Here is a 13899-nt window from a genome sequence, read left to right as displayed (position 1 = left end):
TAAGGGTCATGTACTGTATACTTAACCACAGGGCTGTGAAAAGAACAGATAAATTATACTTAATTGGTCAATTATGTCAAAGTGTGAGGATTGTGATAAACTCAAAAATCCTAATCTTCCATAGCAACCTAGCCAAAACATATATAGACAGATTTTACTGAATTCTACTGCAGTTAGAAGTCAGCATTAGAGGCAAATGTGTAGAGATTTGCATGATTCAAATAATAAGACAAGTTACAAGCACTAAGGTTAGGGTTAGGATGGATGCTTTATTCATATGAAATCAAACAAAATCTAACATAAATCACATCATTTCAGTCTGCTTCTTTGAATTTGAACTCAATAGCTAATCTAACTTTGACATAAATGTGTCATTCATTAATACATTAAACATTGCAGTCTTCGGCAAATCTTTGGCAGTGGTGTAAACAGTATAACACACTACCATCAAAAAACAGTCATAAAAAAAACACTTAAGATGGATGTTTTTAATACTTATTAATTTGATCGAAATGCTAAATCCAATAATAATCCCATCCATGAATAATCCACAATATATATATATATATATTAGATCTGTAGTACTTGTACACAGCAATAACTGGTTGTTGTAGCCATACAAATTGGTATAAGTACAGATGTGATACTAGTATAGTTTAGAATTTTCCTATAACAGCACATCCAAAGCATTCCTTTCTTATTAACTAGATTTTAAAGATCCAATCAAATCTGTGCCAATGTATATGGCTGCCATATGTGAACATGACCAGGAATGCGGCTATAAGAATAGCATTCGCAATTTCCCTTGGTTCATCTAATCCCACAGCAATTCCCCAACAATGAGTAATTCTAGTCATTAAAGAATAACACATCAGTTTATAGTTGCATTTAATCACTTATGTCGTAACAGTTATAAACAGTTGTCCAATCAACAGCCTCTTTTCTCTTTCCTAGCCTCTCTTCTCTTCTGTCTTACTACCAAATATAAGAAAAATGCTGCTTGTTGTATTACCGAAGGAACAAGAAGTGCTCTGTCTTGGTGCAAAATGTCCTGACTTTTAGGAATCTAATATAGAAACACGACTGTATTAAAATGAGAATGAGCATCGACATAAAACTGTGATTTGTCCTGCAGGCCATGCTTTTATAGAAAATGAATGACCAGTCAGTCAGAAATGTGATAAAGCACAGAAACAAATAAACAAAAAATTACATAAGATTATCGTAAGATTAGCATAAGAAAAATATTTAATATATAACATAACATAAAGTGTATAATTACATTTCTAGTATTAAAAATGATATTACAGAATATGTAATATATAACATAATCATGTCATAACTTTTCTTTATTCTTAATCCTTAATCTTAATTTAACTCTTTAATCCATGATAAATGGTATATACAACATTATCAACCACACACACACACACACACACACACACACTCACACACACTCAAGGGAAGGGGTGTCAAAGCAATTCAGTTCAGTGAAAGGAAAAGCCCTATGATGGAAGGAGTCTATGAGTCTACATGCCAAGATAGTAGCTTATGGATGTTGCAATCCCCTGCAATAAAATTTAAGTATAGTAATAAAGTGCAGTTACTGTAGCAATTTCCATTGGTATTGAATAGCTATATATGGAAAAGTACTGTATGGAAAATTTCAATGAGTATATTAAGGTATAATACAGTACAATAAAGGTGTATGTGTAACATAGTGTGAAATTGTTGTGGATTTGTCTTGTGTGAGTTTTGTTTGTCCTGGAAAGGGGGCTATATCTAAAACCTTGCAGAAAAGCAATAGCCTGTATTTTTTAAAAGAAATTCCTGATAATTCTCCATTATTACAAGGCCTTTTTATACCACTTAGAGCTAGATTTAGCTCTGGTTGTTATTCCTGAAGGTCACTTTTTTAAAAGCTTTTTAAAAGTTCTATGACGGCACATTCATAAACAATAGGAGAAAAAAAAAAATCATGACTTTTAGTCATTTCCTCTTCACCTCCTTACAACTTTTCCATAATAGTAGCTGCAAGGAAAATTGGAATTAGGCTGCATGTGGGTTTGCTTTTTCCCGCCAGCCTATGAATATGATTGGACATGTCACCGGTTTCCTTCGAAAAATAATGTTTTGACCAAGATACTGCATTTATTCTGTTGTATGCCAGAAGTCCTACATGTTTTAACCCCTTCTGTTCATAATGTGTCACTCAGAAAACCAATATGCCACTGGTTTGTTTAAATAATCAGTTAGTATCCTGGATTTAAGGGCTGGGAGAATAGGGGTGATGTTGTTGTTGTTGTTGTTGTTTTTGTTGTTGTTGTAACTTTTCCAGCTTCCACATTGCGGCTTGACATACAGCCAAGCAGAAGAGTACGGAAAAGTTCAATTGCCTGATTATCATGTCTGAGGCTCAGCTGTATGCTTCACTCACTATACCACAAATAGAGATAATAATCTTTTCAAAAGGGATGGCACGCAACCTCTCTGGGCTACGTGCCAGGGCTAATGTAATAAATGTAGTGCACAAACAGGTTATGTACAGCATGTTCTTTGAATCATCGAAATACAGAATACCCAAAACATTTAGACTCAGACAAGCACACCCAGGTGTTATATGTAAATGGGAAACAGCCTGAAGTTATCTGTATTGTGTAACACTGGGTAAAAGTTACGAGGTTAATTAGTTTTTGTTGCTTTTTTTTGGGGGTGGAATGCACATGCTGATCAATTGCTTTCATCAAAACAAAAGTCACATGTAGGTCTGTTTCTCTCAGTACTAAACTCACTACAGCAGAAGAACATTTTCTCATGAGCTGTCAGTCCAGCTGAGTACAGTGCAAAATTGTGCAAGATTAAAGGTTGTGCATGGGAATGTGTGGATGCATGCACCAGGGTCACATGAGGATTCATGGTCCGAGCTGCACTACCAGAATACTACCCACAGATGGCATGCTTCATCAGAGGGACCAATTCTCCTGAAAGTGTACTGGAATGCACAAGTACTGCTCTCTGTAGATTTTTTCACACGTGTAAGAGTCTGACCAGCATGGACTGTGCGACTGGGTTTTAATCAAGTCCTGTCAAGAATTGTCAATCACATATAGATGCAGTACATAGTGAAACAAAACAATGTTCTTCCAGGAGGACCACGGTGCTACATAAGGACACAGAGATACATAAGACAACACAGGACAAAGGGCTAAAATGTAAATTGACCTATTCACATAAAGTGCATGTGTGCAAACAGTGCAAAACAAGAGACAGTGCAAACAGACAACACAATACACTACAAGACAGATACATAAAATAACAAGACCAGTATACAGTCTGTTTGGTTTGGTCAAAGCATCAATGTGAACGTGGATAGCGTGTTCATAATTCGTAATCCAGTGACTCAGGGAACATGTCTGTCTGATATCCAGTAGCTGAATCACAGTGCAGAACAGACCATGCGTAAGAGTTTTCCAAATGAAGAAACTGCCTGCAGTTAACATCTGTCAATCCAGGAAATATTGTCTTCTTCAAAGGCGACATTAGCGTGTGCAATAACCGTGTCATGGATGGACCTGTCACATTGTTGTCTGGGGAAATCCCATCAGCTGTGGTTTTAGCCAAATTCTGACAAAAACAAATAATAATATGCAATAGTATACACTGATGTCTCTACTTTATGAATTAGAGACCAAAAAAAAACATAGTTATGTTTTTATTTAGACTGATACCTATTTGGCACTTTGTGATCAGATACTAGTTGTCATGCTGTTCATTTGCAGTGCTCTTGCACTTTCACATCATCATCAAAGCAGAGAAAAGCGCTTAGACATGCGATAGAGACTATTATGGACAAAAAGTTCCACCGATCTGATAGAAACAACATGCAAATTTAGCCAACAGAACAGAACGGTCTGAATTAATCAGCGACGGCTTTCTCACTAACGTTCGCCTGATCCGAGATCAGTGGAGTGAAAAACACGATGAGGCTCTGGTTTAAATGTTGTGAGTAACTTTTTTCTCTGCTGTTTTGACTGAGACTGAGACTCTGGTATAATTCTTTAAAAGTTTTGCAGCGACGTACGCAGATTAGGTTCTAAATGGAGAGTTTGGCCGTCTTTCGGCTGAAGTGGACATGAATCTCGAAATACAAATTTCTCCCTTTATCAAAAAGCAAAACACATTTCAATGCTGAAAACCCTGGAGTTTTTAGGACTACTTACACTAGAAAGTAACTAAATAGACACACATACCATTACATCTGACAAGTTAGTTGGAATATTAGATTCATCAGATATTGCCTTTTCTTCATCAGATATTCATCAGATATTCCCTTTTCTTCATCAGATATTCCTCAGATATTCCCTTTTCGTCATCAGATATTCCTCAGATATTCCCTTTTCGTCATCAGATATTCATTAGATATTCCCTTCTCTTCCTACATGGAGAAACAGCAGGTGTTAACTTGTTTACCAGTGTGTAGATGGTTTCATTATAAACCAGACAGATCAAAATACCTTGTTTATCACCAAACCCAGTCTACTGATGATTTCATTCTAAACACAGAGGCTTACTTGTGAGAAAAATCATAATACCTTGAGGTACAATCATTATATAAGATTTTCAGTAATTCTCGTTAAACATACAATATGGGAATTAAATAACAGCTCTCTACCGATTTGTACAGCTTTCACATGTCAATATTTATTCCTTTGTATATATCATCTACTATATAAATAAATACATAATAAAAGCTCTCTTAAGTAGAGCTTCTGTACTTCTTCTGTGACAGTTGTGTGTTTGCTGAGAAAAGGATCACACCCAGTGGTTGGGTCAATGTCAGGGTGAAACCACCCAGCGAGAAAACTCTTACTCTTGTAATCATGGTATCATAGACCAGAGTAAATTCCTCTGCTGCTGTGTAACTAGATGCTTGGTTTGCTTAATTTTTTGAAATAAAAATCAACATCATGGTCATTGGCCCTGGACCTGTTCATTCCCACAGCAGAAACCTCTTTTTTCCGTTTGACTCATTCATACTATTTTTTGATGCCATCTGATTACGGTGCCTACATTATGGTAAATGGGCAAAAATAAACTCCAACAGGAAATGCTGTCACCCGTAGTTGCAAGATGGTTTCAGCAGAAGTTGCGACCGGTGATAGGGGGAAGTTGTGGTTAAGCAAAAATGATTTCAATGCTGTTACCTACTCAGTCACATCTTGGGTGGGATGGGAAAACTTTGTCATGTGATAAATTTCTGCATTCTGAGGAGGTATAAAAGCGAGAGAGTTATTTTTAAACGGTAGTACAGTGCCTGACGACACAGCGGCTGCTGCTGCCTGATTCAACTTTCAGTAGTTCAGTAGCCTTTTCATATCGCTGTTCTCAATCATTGTTAGCAGTTCTTGCTATCGGACTAACTTGTAAGCGTATATTAAATGCTATATTTTCTGTGAATTCAAAATCGATGGTATTATGTAATCTCTTTGCCTTCTCAAAGTCTAGTTCTCGAAATATGCACAAATAGCCTCAGGTCAGAACGGTCGGACTGTCCATTAGAATTCTTGTAAAACCCTACATTAATCTGTTTGCCTGATGGCAAAGCAGGAAAACTGAGCATCCATTCTTTTATATTGAAAAAGGTAACTGACAATAACATGCGTCCCTGTATTTACATCTTATTTAGAAACAGAACGTTCCTTGACCTCTGAGCAAAACAAGAGTTGACTTCCGACGCTAATTTTAGGGCACTCAGGCCAGACAAGAGACAGAAAGCAGAGCTATAAACTTTAACGGCGTCTGGAACATTTAAGAAATGCATGACATTTACAACACAAACCGCACAATATGCAACGGCTGAATGTTCCTTTATTTCTACAAACAGGGATGGGCTGATTGAATGCACAAACAGATATATTTACACCCAAAAATTGCTGACTGCATTGACATGGGATCCTGAAGTAAGTTCAACAGGGAAACGCTATTTAACTATTTTGAATCAATTAATTAACTAAATAAATAAAATGCATTCTCTCATATTGAAGCAGAGTGTTCCTGGGAATTGAATGAGCAAAACAAGTGTTAGCCTTTAATGCTACTGTCTGTGCAAATTAAGTGTTTTTCTCCACACCCCTACAACCACATTGTTTTTCAGGATAGAGCAGCACAACATATTAAGAGCTGTGAATGTTTCAGGGTTTTCTGACATGTTTATAAAAATCAAATAATCATTTTTGTCCCTTTTATTACAGAAAATTGAAGCAGGTTCACTGCTGATCCAGAAAAAAACATTTAAAAAAAAATTGCCCTCAATGAACTTAACGGAGGCTGCACTCTGTATGCAAAATAACAATAATGATTGAGTCAGTTATTGTCATAAGTTTAACAATTCCAGTTAAAGTCTTCCCTCGGGTCGTTGGATAATCAAATATGGTTCAAACCCTGGGGTTTATTCTTGTTTTTTGTTGCGCAATGGAAAAAACAGCATGCATGCCATCAACAAATTACCTGTTGCTTGATTTGTCTGCTTAGGATGAGTGACTCTATGTCCGAAGGCATTCTCAACATGCCACTACTCAATTATGGCTTATGACTAGTTTGTTCCATGACTTTGTTTTGATTTCTTAGCATAATAAGAGATCAGCCAGCATGTTGTCAAAAGCACGTGTGTGAATGTGTGAGTGACCCGAAGAGAGAAATGGGCCTCCTAGGTGCACCTGCAGAGTTACTTTCCCTGCAGGCGTTGGCCAGCATTTTCCGTTCAAGGGAGCAGGAAAGGTCACAACGTGACCGTCTCCAACATGGGGCTGTCCTCTGCATATGAGGTTGCCACCAGCTGCATGGAAAAAGCCCCTTCCTGCCTTTCACCTTTCTCCCCTTTGTTCTGCCAGCATGCAGTCACTAATCTTGTCAGCTGTACTCACTTCTTTTGGATTAACACATCCTGCTTGTCTGACTGCTTCACATGCAGGCGCACCTGCCTGAATACTGTGTAGATCATACAGAGCACACAATGACAGTTGTGTCTTTGAGGCCTTGTTACAAAATTCATATGCTCTCTCAGGAGTTCTGTCGTGATGTGAGGAAGGACATGGCCTCAGTGCTATGTGATTGAGTTTCTTAGACACACAAATTCATTTGCATTTGGATGCTGGGGAACCCCAATATGTATGGCAGTTAAGTAACATGTTAGCTTGGCCCAAAAAGACACAAAATATGGAATGGTACCTTAATGTTCACATTTATTCATATTTATATGTCATAGGATTCAGATTCACCTTGACCCTGACCAGGATAAAGTGGTTAATGTAGACAAATGAATGAACTAGTAAGGTTTAAATTCCTAGGCAACTCACAGCTTATTTATACTCATATATTATGAGTACAAGCTTCTATATATTCATATAGTCATAACTGTTTTATTGCAATTAAGTAGGTCCACCATGTACACCAAGGTTGTGCCCTACTGCAGGAAGGGGTAGGGCTGGGTGTTAGATAGTGTTTCCTTTATCAGTGTTTACTATTTCCACCTACGATGTATGATATAACTAATAAAGCACCAGGAGCCAAATTTGAAAATATGAGCAGTTGGTAATTTCAGTGGAATTGATTAGAAATTCTTATTGGAACATTCTGAAAATTAGTACTGGTGACATATCAGCGTGCAGAAACTAATATTACATGTAACATAATCACAACATTATATGAACATCTAATCAGTTCAGTTGATCATAAACAGTAGTGTAACAAACAGCTTAGTGCCATTAAGCAGGTACAACAGTAAGCACACCATGTGAAAGGATTGTGCCCTACTGCAGGAAGAGGAAGGGTTGGGTGTCAGATAGTGCTTCCTTCTTAAAAGTACACAGCCACAGTTTCATTATCCCCAGCTCAGACATTCCTAAGTAAAAGAAAAATAAATATGAGAAAACGCACAGTTATTTAATAATAACAGTTATTGTTATTTCATATATATATATATATATATATATATATATATATATATATATATATATATAAACCAATAAATCTGATTTAAAAATAAATAAATAAATAACTATGGAGCAAACCAAATGATTTGCAAAGTGTTTCCACCCTGCTTGGCTTCTTTACCATGATGTGCAATTACCTCTATGACCAGTAGGTGAGCTCTTACCTGCTAATCCTTCTACACAGATTAAATAGGTCTCTCTCTTTTCTCAACTGCAATCTCAACACTCTGAATGTGTAAAACATGCAACTTTAGGAGTTTAACATACACGAAAATGAACTTTCGTACAGAGCAGGCAGTGACAGATGTGGCTTTCGGGCTTTGTTAAACATTGCAGATATTATCTCTGGATTCCTTGCCCGCTAAATGAGTTTCTCAGACACAGGTGTGCGTGTGTGCGTGTGTGTGTGTGTGTGTGTGTAGGTGATCCCCAGTAAATCACAAAAAGTACCTACCCGTTGTATGTAAGCATCAGAACTAGACTGTGGGAAAAAAAAAGTGGTCTGGTCTGATGAATCACATTTTCTTTGGAAGTGGTGCATGTGTGCCACTTACCAGAGGAAGACATGGCACTAGGATGCACTATGGGAAGAAGGCAAGCAGGTAGAGGCAGTGTGAAGGTCTGAGCAATGTTCTGCTGGGAAACTTCAGGTTCAGACAATCATGTGGGTTGTTACTGTGACCCGTATCAGCTACCTAAACAGACCCAGTACACCCCTTTAAGCCAACAGTATTCCCTAAATGCCTTAAACCTCTTTCAGCAGAATAAAGCATCATGTCACACTCTGCTTTCATGTATCAGAGCTGTTTTATTGGCACAAGGGGACCTACACAATATTAGGCAGGTGGTTTTAATGTTGTGGCTGATATGTAGATCAGCATTATGTATGTATGTAAATCAAACAAGACACCAATCGGCAAATTCTGAATGGCGCATTGCAAGGTTGATTATATCAGTGTATTATAGATGTTTATATGAGGGATTGAATAGACTAATTGACTTTTGACTTGTTTTGGGAAGATATCGACTAGACTAAACAGAAAGGCACATGGTCAAGAAAGAAGATAAATGTCCTTTCTTTAGGTTTTGATTTGATCTGAAGACAAGAAATGACCTGCATTTCCCCTCAAATTCCACACTGTGTAATTACCTTAGCCATGGACTATATGTACTGTATGTAGTAAATAACATCTAAGATCAGAGCTGCTGCCTGTCAGAGGATGCCAGACCTGATAGCTGTACCTGATGAAACAGTGACTAAATCCAGTAATAGTAATGTAACTGAAACTGTGTTCTGCATAGGTTACTAAACAGATGCTGTGACGCAAATGCCCATTTTGAACTTCACACAGGACTTGCTCACTGTATATCACATACACGCATTTATGAACCGTTGTCTGAAACGTTGTTCAGAAAAGTTGAAAAGCAATCTACTCCACTGTTTCTCTGAACAGAAAGATTTAATGATACCCAATCACAGAGTAATTACTGCTCACAGAAACATAATGTGTGTTTTTTTTTAGTAAAAGCTGTTACGGGGTGAATTCATAAGACATAAGAAGACAAAACCAATGCATCTACATAGACCCTGTCCCCACACAACATCTTTCACAATAATGCTTCATTTTATTTACTCACATATCAGGGGTTGCGCAGCAACTTCATATTTGCACTTCTCTCCAAACTTAGATATCACATCCAGATAAGTGACAGAGAACAGCAGCCTTATCAAACCCTGATCAGTATGACTAGGATATCTAACTGCTGACATCACACGATTAACTCTAAACATTTCTGGCTTTGTGTCTGCTGAACTCCTACATCAGGAGTTCCCTACACAGCACACACTTCTTCTTTTTTCCCCACTAATTCCAACTGTTTTAAACAGTTGGCTGAAGTAGTTTTGTTTGATGTGCTTGTTCAAGGGTCACCTGTACCGTCAAAACACAAGGTCCAGCTGGCTGAAATACCTGCTTCGGCTCTGGGTGGTAGGCTATGGATTATCTCAAAAATCCAGGTCTGAAGCCAGTAAACAATTGAAAAGAGACTAACTGCTCAACTTAGCCATCCACCACAATAAATGGTTTTGGATGTTTCTGTAACAGCCTAGCACATGATTGCCAGTGGTTTCAGTGGAAAATATTCAGTTAAGTGGGAGACCATGCAATGTTCTGTTCTATTCTTGTGAATTGGAATATCTTGAACTGTTCCACACTGGAATAAGCCTTTAAAGAGAATGGCATGAATTTTTAAACGCTGTCTGCTAGTTTCCCAATTATAACTTCTTTTCCAACTGCACACTCCTAACTGATCTAGATGATATGCACATGCTTTAATATATGCTAATCATCAGTGGTTTTTCTGTCATGTGAATAATAAGAATCTTCATGTCCTGGTTAAATGAGATAGTACAGCTCCACCAGGTTTCTTCCTCCAAGCCTGTTCTGTTTTACTCAAAGCCAGTTTGAGCCAGTTTCATCACACAAGTCTATCTCCTTTATCTAAGCCTAGCCTGTAGTATTGCTACAGTCTAAATTGTAAAATTATATATATATATATCTCAAAGGTGGTGAGAGAAGACGTCACTGAGATGCCTCTGAGGTGAAAAAACATTTCAGAAGAGGTGCCTGCAGCCATTAGCAAAATACAGACCAATGTTTTATTGCTGCAGAAAAAAATGATAAAATATTCAAATTATAAATATTCAAAAGCATGCATTGTCACAGGCAGGTATTTCCAACTTTCCACTCTAATGAACTCTATAATGTAATGGTAAAGTGTTTTTTTAAAAAAAAGATGTACTTTAAAGTATCTTTTTTGGTCTTTATGGCTCCCAAATGGTGCAGAAAATCATTCACACTATCACTGGGAGACTGAGAGTGGCCGAGCTCTATTTGGTGGGAGGGATGTTATACTCACTTTCCCCCGTCAATCACAGTGACACTAACTAATCAGGGCGTTTGTGAGCTCGTATGAGGAAGATGGTAGATAATGTTTTCTTCCAATTGTGTTTCGCTGTGATGCAGCATGAGCTATGGGTTGAAAAGATGCAACTGAAGGCCTTGACATGCCTCGGAGGAAGCATATGTTAGCTTTGACCCTTCCTGGTTGATATCTGATGTATGATAGGGAAGAACTGGCTGGTGGGAGGAAACGGGCAAATTACAAAATTGAGGAGGCTTCTATTAGGAGAATGCATTCTGCATTTCCAAGACTGCTTGTCTTCACCTTAACCTTATGCACCATATGAAATCTTCTCATATGCAATGTATCTGCAATATTTCGCTCTTACTGCTTCTCTACACTGTGGTAGTAGTATGAGGTAGTATGAGCTGGATTGTGAACTCTCAGCACTCATACTGGGAGGATGGGAAACAGTCCGGATGAAGCAGATGGAGAAACGTGGCCTCTCAGGATGCTGAGATCAGCTCATCTGTCAAACACAGGATGAGGTAGAGATAGTATAATCTAGCCTTTTCCTTTCACTTTCATTTATTAATCAATGTGTACTACACACATCCAGATCATAAAAAAAGTAAACATTTGTGAGACTACATAAAAAGCGGGTATTATGTATATTATGCTGATGCAGAAGCAGATTAAGGAAGGCTCATAAAAAGAGAATGAACTGCATTCATTTGAGCAAAAGGTGTTAACATAATCTTTATTGTTTAATGGGCAGAATATCTGAACAATAGCTTTGCAGCAATAGTTTTTTGTAAAAGCTGCTTGAACATAGCATTGCTCAGTAGTTTTAAGACTCAGGTCCCTCAGCTGATCAGTTAGCAAATCATCTAATCAAAATGCTATCTGAATATACACACTAATACATTTTGTTTTTTTTCCCAGCCTTTGCTTGGGCTTGGGCCAGTGACCGTCCTTTGAACTTCCATCTGGAGCAAACAACACAGTCTAAGTTTGCTTAAGTGTTTTTTTGACTCTTTTTTTTGCCAAGCTTGATGCACTCCAAGCCAAGTTTTCAAGCTGCAATTATTGCCAAACAGTGTTTTCCTCCATTTTTACACTGAAAATCTGTTATCAGTTTCAACAGGTTGAGACAGAGAAATCTGCAAGCCTGCAAATTCTAGTATGAGAATAAAAACCCTTTATTTGTTTACTGTTTGAATTTAATGCATAAGCCAATCTAGAGAGAAAATTGTTGCCATTTCTTTATTTATATGTGTTTTTATATTTTAATCTGCAATATGGGAACTTGATTTGCTGGGCTACATGGGTGTTTTTACTGCCCAGTAATTTTGCACTAAATATAGAGCTTCATTTCCCATTGGGAGAGAACTGCAAATAAGACACAGATTGGCTTTTTCCACATCTCAATCCCCTCACATTGCCAGTTATTTACGTCATCACTTGGAGAGTGGAAATGAAAAAAACAGCCGTAAGAAACTGCCTTGTGGTCTCATAGGAAGGAAAAACAGTGAGGCATCAGCAGAAATATTTCAGCTAAAATAGAGGAGACTCGGCTGTTAAAAGAAGCGGACACTACTTCTCAAGCTTCATTAGTTCTTATATAGGTGAAAAACGAATGCAGTGTTGTCTTTCATTTGTGTAAGGCCAATATATCGGACACAACACTGTGAATTATTAACAATTTGGCAACTGTTAGCAAATCAATAAGTACATTATCTTTGCCATGTCAGCAATCAGGATCTTCGAGATATAACTGGTTTTAAAATGAGCTGCAGTCCGTGGTGTTGTTTTCCTGCAGGTTTGTCCAGATTTGTTTTGTGCCACTGGTTAAACTAAGGTGACTTTAAATGTTTCTGTTGAGGACGTTCTCACACAAGCATTGTTCTCCGGAGAACTATTAAAATTTCAATCATTCATTGTTTGTTTGTGTACTGACACATAAGGTAAAGTTGTCTTTGTTTAAAAAGAAAAGTACCTTTTAAATTGTTTATTTAATTGTTTGTAGTAAGTTAGCTATTTAGCCAGTTAGTTAGTTATAGACAAATAAATTGCGTTTTTATTTATCCAAATAAATGTAAAATGGCTTTTATTTATTTATTTAGATTAGTTAGTTGTTTGCTTGTTTGTTTGTTTATAGACACAAAGGTAAAATTGTGTGTGTGTGAACAAGAAAATGTAACGTTTTATTTAGATTATTTAGGTTAGTTTGTTAGTTGTAACAACAAAGCTGCTGGACTCTAAATCTAAATAATTTAATAATTTAGAGATGTTTGTTTGTTTGTTTGTTTGGCCCGAGCAGTTTACCACAATGTTGTGAACTAAATTTGTGGGAATGTGCTCCACACTTGCAGCAACACTTTAACACATCTTTTCCGGCACACACTTGACATTTACAGCAATTACACTATTAAGGCTATATGTGGACCATCACTAAAGATGAAAATCCTCTGGCACTGAAAATAAGCACTACTATTTTTGGCTTCCTACCTGTTTGGGTTTTAGGAGGCTAATTTTAGATGGAGCTCTGTTTCTGATTAATAGGGACTGACTTCGCACGTGAAAAACAGGACGTTCATTCATACATGGTTGGGTGTGTTCATCTGGAAGATGTGTGTAACACAGTTTCATGTGGTGGCACAAGAGAGAAAGCGACTACAGAGTATTACTGGGGGTAAAATGTGCAGTCTGAAGGGGACGGAGTGTGTTGTGTCCAGGTCTAATTGACTGACTCAGTGTGCAAGATGTTTCTCAATGGTTTTAGTGCATGCTCTTTTTCTGGGGTAGCTGTCTTTTGACATTTTTTTATGAGGAGCAATTCAGTCAGTACTGTCCAGTTGACATATTAACTGAGTACCAGGTATTTGACATGACATCAGGGCTTGCGTGTAATCTAACACCTACCTTTAATGAGTTTGTTTTTATTGTGTACAGTAATCTATACAGGCTTGTCAGCAAGCAGAGGCATTTCTGCCTGGATTAT

At 37.5% G+C, this 13899-nt stretch overlaps 1 long non-coding RNA gene across 3 annotated transcripts; it reads right to left on the bottom strand.

Moving 5' to 3' along the window:
• Nucleotides 1-3532: 3532 nt before the first annotated feature.
• On the bottom strand, nt 3533-10182 carry LOC131357343 (uncharacterized). Of its 3 annotated transcripts, none has more exons than XR_009205252.1 (6): nt 9630-10182; nt 8546-8686; nt 7790-7900; nt 4515-5264; nt 4251-4435; nt 3533-3624 (listed from the first exon to the last, which is right to left on the bottom strand). It is a non-coding gene; the product is annotated as an uncharacterized LOC131357343 (long non-coding RNA). The 3 variants fall into 3 exon arrangements; XR_009205253.1 differs by having other exon boundaries at nt 5209-5264; nt 9630-10147; XR_009205251.1 differs by lacking the exon at nt 4515-5264 and having other exon boundaries at nt 9630-10115.
• Between the last annotated feature and the right edge of the window lie 3717 nt (nt 10183-13899).

Source organism: Hemibagrus wyckioides, linkage group LG08 (genome assembly GCF_019097595.1).
Source record: "Hemibagrus wyckioides isolate EC202008001 linkage group LG08, SWU_Hwy_1.0, whole genome shotgun sequence".
Classification (NCBI taxonomy): Eukaryota; Metazoa; Chordata; class Actinopteri; order Siluriformes; family Bagridae; genus Hemibagrus; species Hemibagrus wyckioides.
Note: the sequence above shows the minus strand (reverse complement) of the source record. Positions and strands in the feature narration are given on the sequence as shown.